The sequence below is a fragment of the Silene latifolia genome, chromosome Y (genome assembly GCF_048544455.1).
Source record: "Silene latifolia isolate original U9 population chromosome Y, ASM4854445v1, whole genome shotgun sequence".
NCBI classification, from domain to species: Eukaryota; Viridiplantae; Streptophyta; class Magnoliopsida; order Caryophyllales; family Caryophyllaceae; genus Silene; species Silene latifolia.
This window is the reverse complement of record NC_133538.1, coordinates 374356350-374364755: the sequence shown is the minus strand read 5'-3', so window position 1 is coordinate 374364755 and position 8406 is coordinate 374356350. Positions and strand designations below refer to the sequence as shown.

General features: G+C 38.7%; 1 non-coding gene across 1 annotated transcript; it reads right to left on the bottom strand.

Moving 5' to 3' along the window:
- Positions 1–6181: 6181 nt before the first annotated feature.
- Positions 6182–6288, bottom strand: LOC141636255 (small nucleolar RNA R71). Its single transcript, XR_012540878.1, has one exon. It is a non-coding gene; the product is annotated as a small nucleolar RNA R71 (small nucleolar RNA).
- Positions 6289–8406: the final 2118 nt, after the last annotated feature.

The following is an 8406-nucleotide window of genomic DNA, read 5'->3' as shown; positions in this document are numbered from 1 at the left end:
AAATAAACCTATGTCTTTATTTTGTAAAAAGTAATTAATATTCTGTTGTTTACCTACTTTATTCATGACCTTCACATTCCAGAATCCTAGACTATCCATTGGAATAAATAGGACGGGAACCATTACCTTGAGCCATTATATTCTTCCTAGGAGAAGAGGATAACACCTCCTTATAGGAATGAGCTCCAAACTTTTCACTACTGTATCCCTCACAGCTCCTCTCCTGTCTGGTCAGCTTAACTAACTTCTTTGTTGGAGTAAGGAAATGACCCTCAGCCTTAACAGTAGGCTTAGTTGGTGACTGAAGTAGCTGGACAATAGGATCCCTAACTACTGGCTCCAATATAGTTTTATGCACCACAGGTCTCCACACCTTTTTAATAACATGTGCTTCCTGCTTCTTCTGTTCACCACGGTTACAGTGCTCCTTAAAATGTCCCATACCATTGCATTTAGTGCACCTTACCGGTTTCCATTCATATTCCACTGCCACTTGAATCACAGTCCCCTTCTCATCCTTAAATGCTACTTTTGCAGGCAGCTGTTGATCCACTTCCATTTTCACCATGAACTTGGCATATCCCAACCTCGTTCTCTCCTTTGTAGCCACATCACTTTTAACATAATCCCCTACCAACTTGGTAATCTTTGGAAGACCCTTCCCCCAGAATTTCAATGGTAACCTATGTAACCGTATCCAAGCTAGCACTGTTCTAACATCTGCTTTCGTCATTTCTAAATCTTTCACCCATTCCTTAACAATCAACGACTTATTATCAAACATATAATAACCTGATTGTAGGACTTTGTCTTTCATCTCCATAGTTTTAAACCTCACTAAGAAAATCCTATTAGGCATAAATGAAATCTAATCAATATTAAACTTTATCCATATGCGTCTAATGAAACCCTCTATCACCTCCCATGGAGGTTTAGCACCGAGAATGAAACAAACCATGGCTTGACTCCGATACTCAACCTCTTCCTCCACATCTTCATCCTGTAATTGCAACATATCGTCCTCCTCTGTTTTCGTAACATCCTCATCACTCATAATCTCCTGTGTCTCAGACACCTCTGTATGAACCTCATCATCCTCCTCATCACCCTCTGAATCTTCTTCTTTGTCCGTTTCTATTACAAGTACAGGAATACCTATCAGTTCATTCATAGTTTTAGCCTTTTCCCCTTAATCAGAAACTGGTCCTGTAAAAATTCCATTAGAGCTTTGACCTTTATCCATCTCCTATTCCTGATTTGTGACGGACGTATCATTTTGTGTAGCAGGGATACTCCGTCCTCTTAAATTCATCTCCCGCTGTCTCTAAAGATTTGATTTCCTAGCCATAAGCATGGAAATCAAAAGCAAACGTAGCAAAGTATCAGTCGTCTCTCATCGCCTCTGTTCTCTAGGGTTTTTTTACTCTTCTCTTATTTTTTATTATTATTATTATTATTATTATTATTATTATTATTATTTCATTATTTTGTCTCATTCATAACTCATATAAATACAATATAATATTATTATTATATAATTATTAAATACGGAGTATTACAATCTTCTCCTCTTAAAATGAACTTTGTCCCCGAAGTTCGCCCCACTCTCTCCTTTCCTCAAGTCTCATCACTGATTCTCATGCACTCTAGCTCGCCTCACATGCTCGTCAACCGTATACGTTCCTTTATAAACATTACACTCATCCCAAAATTCTTTGCACAACTCTCATGCTTTCTCACATTCCGTACTTCCTCTTTCCTTAATTTCCGAATTGTTACACACTCCCCCTAAAAGAGAACTTCGTCCCGAAGTTCAACTATCAAACCTCATAATGTGCTCTCATACGATCATTATTAAGTTCCACGAATGACTATGATCCAGGTTCAGTACTCTTTCTCACTCATTGCAAATCCATCATCAAACCTCATATAGTTATAATTTCTATCGATATAGTCCCCCATGTATAAGCCTCCCAATGGTCAAGTGTCAGGTCAAACCCACGGTTCCAATCTATAGTCCTATAAATAACTCCCAACTCAAGTTGGTTATACGTATACATATCACGGGGTATAACTCAATTATTATTATATATCTATGTCACGTCAAACCTCATGCCGTCACATGTATGGCAAATCAAAACACCAATACGCGGACTCTAGGAACAATCAATTAATGCAAAATTTCTCGTTATGTGACTCAATAATGATCAACATTTCCATTTGGGGACATCATGCCACGTGTTCACCGCGTCAAATCCACCACATGATCACACATGTGTTTCCATATCCGTTCCCATTCATCATCAACACTTACGCTCATACGAAAGGCCACAATCACTATCATGCAATGGCCACTATGCGACACATAAGTCGCTTGTTTCCTCTTACTTTTACACAACAATACAAAACCACGTCAACTACAACACATCAAACAAGATTATCACATCATTATTTTCATCCAATTATACATGTCAATTAACAACTTTCATTTAAATTTTACTCAAAAGTAACATAATACAAAAAATACACAAGGTCTCGTCCATATGGGGTCAACATGTTCATCCGACACAAACCAACCATTATAAGTTGTGAAAATATGGGTATGCACCCAATATTAGGTCGACTATTTACAAAACAAGGGTCAAAGTAGACCACTCGGTCGAGTGTAGGAGGTCAATCAGCCGAGTAGGCGACCACTCGGTCGAGTGCATGGTGCACTTGGTCGACTATCACCTGACACGGCTGTCGCAACCCTATCAAAAGTAAACCAACTGGCTCAACTAATAACTATAGCAGAGGTAAGTCGGGTATCATATCCACAGGGAGGCTATTATATCTATCTGCTAGTCTAAGTCCGTAAGGTAACAAACTGGGTGTTTTGAATTGTTTTCTAAACTAAAAAGGATTAAGGCAAAGAGAATAAGAGCAATAAAGACAGTAAAGGGAAGTAAGTTTTGATCGAATAAATAGAGGAATGCTAGGAAGTCGGTTCACCATGGTAAATAATAACTCAATCATAAATAGCTCAGACGGTATAATGTGAGAAGAGTATAGGAAAGGTCCTCTCGGTCCACTTTCTGCCTTAAGATACAACTAACTTAACTCTCGCCCTCATTAGTGTAGTCTTACTGTTCATAACATGTCTATCCATTCCAATCTCTCGATCCATGTCTGAATTTAACCAAATTAACGGATTTCGAAGAGTGCACTCAACTAAACGATTACAATTATATTGTTATAAAATAGTTCTCACAGTTCAACATGGCAATTAATAACTCAGTCATAAATAGCTCAGACGGTATAATGTGAGAAGGTGTGAGATCCCTGAAAAAATCTCCTTTTTGAAATATATGTAAATAATGTGGAGTCGCCATTAGGTTTTATAAAAAAACATACAAAAATAATTTGACGGAAAAAAGCCCCTTTTTGGTCCCAGGACTGATCCGTCACTCCGGTCTGAACCAAAGATTGCGGATTTGGGGCTAAAGGTACGGTCAGGGAAGGTGTTAGGCACCCGGACCGCCCATCAAACTGACGGCCTCTACTATTTATTTATAATATTATATATTTGACGAAATTTAACAAAGGAAAGGTTAATTATACAATTTTATACACAAGACGATGTAAATTTGAGACAAAGACAAATTTATTAGGTTAGTTTAAATAATGGTCCTAGTCTTTGTCACCTCTTTACTCGGGACGAGCAAAGGTTCGGTTTGAGGATATTTGATGTGACCATAATTAGAGCATATTTAGTCCCCGAATTAGCCTTGTTCCCATGCTTTTTAGTGCATATTTGGGTCATTTATTGTCTTTAGTTCTATGTTTTGCATATTCTTTGAGGTTTTGTGTCCTTGGTAGGAAAGGAGTGCAAACCTTGCATTTTCATGGCAAAATGAGACTAAATTGATTGAATTCAATGACCAAGCATCAAGGAGAGACAAGATTAGAAGGCCTTTGTACATATTATAGTAGATGGGCAATGATGAGAAAAGATCCTTGCATCCCCGAGGAAAACCCCAAGGATTTTATGAAGAAAAGGGTAGAAAAGAAGAAGAAAGCACGCTGCATGACAACCCGTGCGTCTTCCCAAGAAGACGCCCGTCCTCCACCTTCACAATTCGTGCATCTTCTACCCAAGACGCCCAGGCAGTAGCAACCAGAAGACGCTCGTCTTCTCCCAAAGACGTCCGGGCAGCAATTGAAGAATTCGGCCGTCCCGAGCCTAAGATGCACGGATTCCAAGACAGCGCAAATTTGTTTCTTCAAGCTTCAAGAAAGATGCCCATCCTTCCAAAAATACCGGCGTTTCCTTAAGTAGGGACTTAATCGTCATTTAAGCCCTTAGTTAACCCTAATGCATCCACCTAATTTCCACTATAAATACCCCATTAGTCTAATTGGAAGAGCATGTTCTTCTTATCAATTCTTAGAGTAGTTAATATCAATCAAATCTCTCTTAAGTTTTGTAATCAACAATTAATCAAGTTTTAATACAACTTTTATTTCCTTAATCTCTCCTTTGTTCATCCTTTATTTTCGGTAATTGAAGATTATTTGGGTTATTATTGGGAGATTTACAACCTCTCAATCAAGCATCAAGTACTTCTTTTATTCTTTGCTTTATTATTGGAATCATTAGTAGGTATAATTCTCTCAATCCCTTTTTAATTATTGCTAATTACTTTCATTTGTTCATCATGTTTCACTTTGTTGGTATGATTGACAACCTTGCTAGCATGTTCAACATGATAATGAGTGAGTAGTTCCATAGCTAGGGTTAATGGGTAATTAGGGGAAACCAACATGGGTAATGATTCATGCTTAAATTAATATGCTTTCATGGTTTATTTGCTTACTTGTTTTGATCTTAACTTATGCACATGTTATGTTTGATGAAATGCGAGCCTATGAATCCTTGCATTTTTTACCCATCACCTACCTTATCAATGAGACTTGTAAGACATAAACCAACTCGAGTCTCATTAGACCATGCATGTTGTTGAGTAGGGAAGACTAAGTCGACTTGTAGGTGTTGTACAATCTAATCGATTCGGCTCCGGGACCCAAACTTTCCTAGGATTGTAAGATATAACCCAACTCAATCCATCACAACAATAATTGCTTGCTTATAATTTGAGAACATGTTTGTATGATCAATTCCCATGATTACCCTATGACCTCATGATACCCTAGTGCTTTTTATCAATTGTTTACAACCCTTTCAAATCATCTTGCTTATTTACTTTCATTGCTATTTAGTTTAGTGACCTTCTACATCAACCCAAATTGTGACACCCCTAAAACACCACTAGTTTCAATAGAAATCTCATTTCAATTCCCTCCCTTGAGATCCGACCTTTACTTACCTCTTTACTAATTGTAGAGTTGTTTGTGAAGCTATAAATTGTGTTTTGGTCTAGGTGCTCCTAACGACAAGTTACCGAAAAGATTTAGTCCGACCAAAAATGGCGCCGTTGCCGGGGACGGTGTTAACTTGATTTAGATTTTCTTATTTTGTTATTATTTGTGTCTTTCTTTGCCTTGAGGAAGTAAAACTCCTCAAGGTTTGTTCTAATTGTTTTCAATTTGTTTGATATTTTGCATGTCTAGAAGGTCACAAGGTGATTTGTTACCCTTTGATCGTTAAATTGAAAGAACTTTGACAACCAATAGAAGACTTGCTAGGAGAAATTTAAGAGGTATTAGTGAGGTTGTAGATATTCAACCAACTATTGAGTTCATCAACCCTTTTGCAAGAGAAGGTGAGGAGAACCCAACACAAAATACAACACAAAATCCACCCACAATGCCTAAGTTTTCATCACATTCCGTACCCACCGAGGAGAACCTACCCAATGGTACTCCCACACCACAACATCTAACCGGAAATTTCATTGCCAAATCCGCATTTATCCAATTAGTCGAAAGGAGTCAATTTGGGGGGATGCCTAGTGAAGACCCTCACTCTCATATGGAGACCTTTTGTGACTATTGTAATGCGATTTCTCAAACCGGTGTAACTGAAGACCAAATTCGATGGGTCTTATTTCCTTTTTCTCTAATTGGCACCGCGAAACAATGGTTGAAGGGCCTTGATAAGGCCACTCTCGGAATTGATTCTTGGAAGAAGTTAGCTCTAGCTTTCTACAAAAAGTTCTACCCACCGGAAAAGACTAACATGCTAAGAGCTCAAATTACGGGTTTTAAGCAAAGGGATGAAGAATCTTTTTATAAAGCTTGGGAGCGGTTCAAAGGAATTTTTCGCTCATGTCCTCACCATGGACTTAGCGAGTGGTTCTTGGTACAACAATTTTGGAACAGTCTATATGAAGATTCAAGGAACATTCTCAACATGGGATCAAATGGAATGTTCACCGAAGTTGATGACAATCAAACTTGGAACAAAATTGAAGAAATGGCGGTCCATAACTCACAATATAGTAGACCTCGCAAGTCTACTAGAGGAGGAAAGCATGTAGTGGACTCCGTTACTCAATTGGGTGCTCAACTTAGTGCTCACATTAACACAATCAATTTGAAGTTTAAAAAAGCTATGGCTAGACTTGAAGAAGCCTCAAAATCACCAAAATATCATGTTAATGCCATGACGGCATCTTCATCAATCCCAAGTGGGATATATGAGAATTGTGGAACTTTGGGACATGACCCAAGTGAATGTAGGGGAACAAATGAACAAGTGAATGCTTTCCAAGCATACAAGAGTGGTACCCCTTATTCCAACTATTACAATGAAAACGCCAAATTTCATCCAAATCTCTCATACAAAAGCCAAAATGTTCAAAACCCTCAAACAACATACACCCCAACTCCCATGAGAAACCAAAATCAAAGACCCTTTTACAACCAAAACCATGGTTACCAAAATCAATCTCCATATAATCAACAAAATGACCAAGGTTTTGATGTTCAAAAGGCAGTCCTTCAAATGCAAAAGAACCAACAAGAATTTTTCACTCAAAGGCAAAAAGATAGTCAAGCAAAGGAAACCACCATCAACAACATCCTAGCTCACACCAAAATGTTGGAAACCCAATTGACTCAACTAGCATCTTCAAGCTCACAAAGACAAAAGGGGCAATTACCACCTCAAAGTAATCCCCTAAGACATGAAACGGTTAGTGCCATTCACTTGAGAAGTGGTACAAGGTATGAAGCACCGAAGAAGCAAGTTGAGAATGAAGTTGTGGAAGCTAGTGACAAGGAAGAAATTGTGCAAAACTCCAAAGATGGAGAATCATCAAAAGAAGAAATCTCAAAGAAAGATGAAGACAAGGTCAAGGAGAAGGAGCCCATTGTGATTAGACTTCATTTTCCAAGTCGTCAAGCCAAGCCCAAATTTGATGACCAACTTGGAAAGTTTATGGAAATTGTGAAGAATTTGGAAGTCTCAATTCCTTTCACGGAATTAATCAATCACGTGCCGGCCTATGCGAAATACATGAAAGACATCCTCTCAAAGAAGAAGTCGATCCGGAAGCTTGAGACTATCGCCTTCACTAAGGTGAGTAGTGCAATACTTAGAGGGTGTTCACCTCCAAAACTCAAGGATACGGGAAGCTTCTCAATACCGTGTACCATTGGCGACACCACGATCAACAAAGCCTTATGTGATCTAGGGGCTAGTGTGAGTGTTATGCCGTACTCGGCGAGTAAAAGGTTGGGGATGGGAGAGCTTAAATGCACCAATATTACACTCCAAATGGCCGATAGATCGACGAAGACACCATTAGGGATATGGGAAGATGTTCCCATGCGAATTGGGAAATTTTTCATCCAAGTGGACTTTGTCATTGTTGATATGGAAGAGGATTCCAACATTCCAATCATCCTAGGAAGACCTTTCTTACACACCGCGGGTGCGGTAATTGATGTGAAACATGGAGAGCTTACTCTAGAAGTGGGAGATGAGAGTATAACATTCAATCTTGACAAGACTATGAGAGCTCCCCGTTTGCATGAACCATGTTTTATGATTGATCATTATAGCCGGAAAGATGATAGGAAGAAGTCAGAACTCCAATGGAAGAAGAAAATTGAAGATGCTCCATTCAAAGAGCAAGTGAATTGTAACAAAGAGAGCTTGAAAAGCTCACCAAAGTCAAGCAATGAAGAAGATGGCCTCATTGGCCAAAACAAGATAATGGGAGAGTTGTCTCTATCAACTCAAGAGTTCTTTAGTGATCAAGTAGATGAAGTGTGTGGTCTTTGGGACGATGAGTTTGAAGGGATTTTCAATCCCTATATTGGTAATGCTATCGATCAAGACCGACAACAAGGGCAAAGATCTATTGAAGAACTTTATCACGACAATGAACAAGCTTTTGATTACTTTTTCAAGGTGTTGAGCAACATCAACAACACCTTGGACATGCCCCCTTGACA